Source organism: Mugil cephalus, chromosome 20 (genome assembly GCF_022458985.1).
Source record: "Mugil cephalus isolate CIBA_MC_2020 chromosome 20, CIBA_Mcephalus_1.1, whole genome shotgun sequence".
NCBI classification, from domain to species: domain Eukaryota; kingdom Metazoa; phylum Chordata; class Actinopteri; order Mugiliformes; family Mugilidae; genus Mugil; species Mugil cephalus.
Window position 1 is genome coordinate 9,487,926 of NC_061789.1, and position 3,733 is coordinate 9,491,658.

The following is a 3,733-nucleotide window of genomic DNA, read 5'->3' on the forward strand; positions in this document are numbered from 1 at the left end:
AGTCACAAGAGAATACTTACAGCTGCTATTCATACTTTACAATGAGGCCGCTTGAAGCTGCTGCAGGTGGGAGCAAAGGGATCTCCCTCCAGTCCCACAAATCAGTGCTCAAATCAGCTATTGTGTCGTTGTCTTACAGGAATGACGTGTAACCTTTTCGGTCGTATTGGTCCGGCTTCCTAAGTGAGATGTCAGGCAATTTCGGCGGCCACTTTAGGTCTTAGTGTTAGAGAGAGCTGAAGTGAGAATGTGCGGCGTAGCTCGGACTCCCGCTGTAAATCTCTAAACCCTCGCAGACATTTGCACTTCAAAGTGACACCGTGAGGCATCGTCACTGACGCTCATCTCCCAGGAAACCTGGCGACGGAAAATCGATGGTAATTCCATGAATTTTACAAAATTCGACTGTTCAGAATAGAGTTCAACTTGACCTCTGCACCTTTGGTGGCCATACAGTGTGTTATGTTGCATTGGTAGCGTGTATGGAGTCCAAGTTGTCAGTTAAACATATAGTTTTATTGTGGTTAGTATTTAAAAATGCTGGACTTATTTGAAATTGCTGACTCTAAGATTAAGCCCTTCTTTGATTGGAGGAGATCACAATATTTTTCACATGGAAAGGATTTTTCTTTAATACAGAAGCGTGGAATCCGCGTCTAGATAATACAGAAATGTGAACAACATAATACATAACATATTACACATGGAGGGGAAGTTGAGAAGGGCAAAGGAAGCTGAGCATAAGAGAATATTGCTGTGCTTTCTGAAAGCGATTAGTAAAAAATGAAAACATGCCCTTCGTTTAATCCAGAAGAAATTTGTGTCCAAAGCTCTTGGATCCATTTTGCCACCAAAGCTTCGGCGGCCCTGGTATGCGAGATAGGCCGAATTAAACGAACACTACCCTCTGCCAAATGGGAGTTTTAGGGTGAAAGGATGGATATAAACAAGACTGTGAAATACAGCACAGGATTTGTGACGGAAGATGGAAGGCAGGAGAAAGAGGAGGTAACTCAATGTGAATGTCACTTACAAATATGGGTAGTATGAGGTTCTGGGCTACTTTCAAAAGTGCAAATCTCTGTTAAAACAACAGATTTTTGAGATGCAAAACAAAAAATATGAAAACATAAATCTTATCAGAGCTGCTGCACACAAGTACAAGCGTTCCTTTTGGGATGAGGACCAAAGTATGCCTCTGAAACCTTATTTTTATACAAAGAAAAAATTGGTCTTGATGCTGTTGAGTGGGTATAAACCACAGTCAAGGAGCTGCACTATTGGTTTTTGACACATAACTTTCTGGTGTGTACTAGGAAACAAACATTGAAGAGTACTTTCACCTTGCAATGATCCGAATAGCATTTCCACATTAACAAAATTATGATTTGGAAAGAGTCTAGGCAGAGCCAAAGCCTGAATTCAAAAGGAAAGTTTGTGAGGGTACTTGAAGAGGGCGGCACACAAGAAATACACACTTTTTTTTTTTTGCAAATTTGCAAAGGAGAGTAGAAAAATATTCACTTGTCAAGATGTGGCAAGCTTACAGATGTATGTCCAAATGGACGATTGCTTTAATAAAAATCAAAGAGTGACGCAACTAAGTGTAGTTCAAGCTTCAAGTGTCACTTTGCTTTCTGGTTGCATGGCATAGGTAGTAATTTGGGAAGAAGATGCAAATGCTCAGGTAAGATTTGTCCTGTTTTTTCTTCTTCTTCTTCTTCTTCTTATTTTTAACATTCCCAATGCCTCAGAAATATATCTAGAAAATTCCAGAAATGTTCAATAAATGTCCACAGTTCCAAGACAATAATCAGTTACGTAGGTTTAGTCTTTTAATTTAGGCAGAAACGACTACTAAGACCCCACTTTAATGCACACCGCAACAAATATAATACACTACGCTAATCTAAACAATGCAATGGTCGATGCAAATGATTGTGTAGTTCCAAAGCTACACACAAATGTAGACATTTTAGTCTTTACCATCATGGGAAGACAACCGCCTGCATGACATGTACATCTGGCAAAGAGTAGAAGTTGCTGACAAGTAGCAGGAAAAACTTAACAGTACCGAACCAAAAGACAGCACAGAGGGACTAATCATGGCATCATAGGAATAGAGTGTGAGTACAAGATCAGTAGATGCTAGGGTCTACCGCAGCAGGTCGGACTCCAGGTACAGGCTGTATGAAGATACCCCTGAGATAATCCCGCACATTACAGTGGAGTGTAAGATGCTAGGAGGCAGGGCGTACATGGTGCAAGTATGGTCTGGAAGTCCCAAGGTTGAAGTGAGAGACACCTCCACTGACCCAGTTAAGGATCGATGGGTCAAACTGACTGGTAATGGCTAACCAACTGGATATACAGTAGTAGTGGTGGACAAGCAGGAGAAGAGGACCACTGCAATAGATATAACATTCCCAAAAGACAACAACAACAGGTCGGAGCATGAGAAGATTAAGAAGTACCAAGCAGAGCAAAGAAGAGGTGGAACGGCATTCAAAGTGATATGGAATGTAGTCAAGGGCTGACACATGTAGACTTTTTATGCCCCTTAGTAATGCATGGTTGAAAAGGAAAATGGTCTATAATTATAGAGCTTTAAAGTGTGTCTCATTTACACACTCCACTGGCCAATGTAGCCATGCATGGTGCTCACCTCCCATTGGGTCCAACTTTGAGTTCAGCTTTCAGCTGGCCAGGGATTGGACCCTATGATTAGTTGGCAACCTGCTCCACCACCTGAGCCACAGCCACCCTCAAAGAAGATTATTTTTAGTGTGTGGATTATGTGTGTACATGTCCATGATCGGGCATCTTGGGTAATTTATGGATCTTTGCAACAAACCTGAAAGTATCCAGGTCTGATACGTTAGCAAAAGATGTTCTAGTGGTCTAGGACTGACCTGGGGAAGTCCATACCTGTTTGTATGTTTTACATATTCCTCAAACCATTTCTGAACAATTTAAGCAGTGTGACAGAGGGGGATTATCCTGTTGAAAGAGATCACTCCCACGCCTTTTATTGAATTTGGGTTTGGGGGCAGTACAGCTGTAAATCTCACCATCATGTTACTTCCATCTTACTTTCCTTGGAGAGACTCTGCAACATCAAAATTGACGGATTGAGGTTACCTCTGAAAGTTGGGCTTTTTGTGTCTTATTTTTTTTTTTAAGGAAACATGAGAACAGATTGCGTGATATTTTGGTATTGACTGGTATTCCAAACTGATCAACAAAAAACATTTTGCTAGATTTCTATGCTGGTGATTAAGCCCACCAGTTCGTCCGATTTAATGGTATGCCTGCACTGCACTACTAAAGGAACTGTACCATCCACCCACTGGAAGACTTGGGCTGTTTTGTCCATGTTGACATGTTGATGTGTGTGAATGTGAAGCTCCTTGATGAGAAAAAAAAAAAAAAACGTCTGTGTGCTCAGTCAAGCCTTGCCTAGTGTAAGTAAAGGTTAAAATACACAAAAAGAAATGGTTTGCAGTGATTCTCTGGAGGCGCATCTGAGAAAACTGTTCCCTGGGTAAATAAAAGTGAAAATGAAAGCTTTGGAAGCTACTGAGGTTGGGCCCATGGGTAATTCTCCATGCTGAAGGGTTGGGGGTGTAAAAGAATCTAGAAAAAAGAGAGGGGAACAGAGATAAAAAAAATAAATAAAAAAATAAAAATGACAAAGTATAGAGAATGTGAGAATGATAGAAATTGAAAGAGG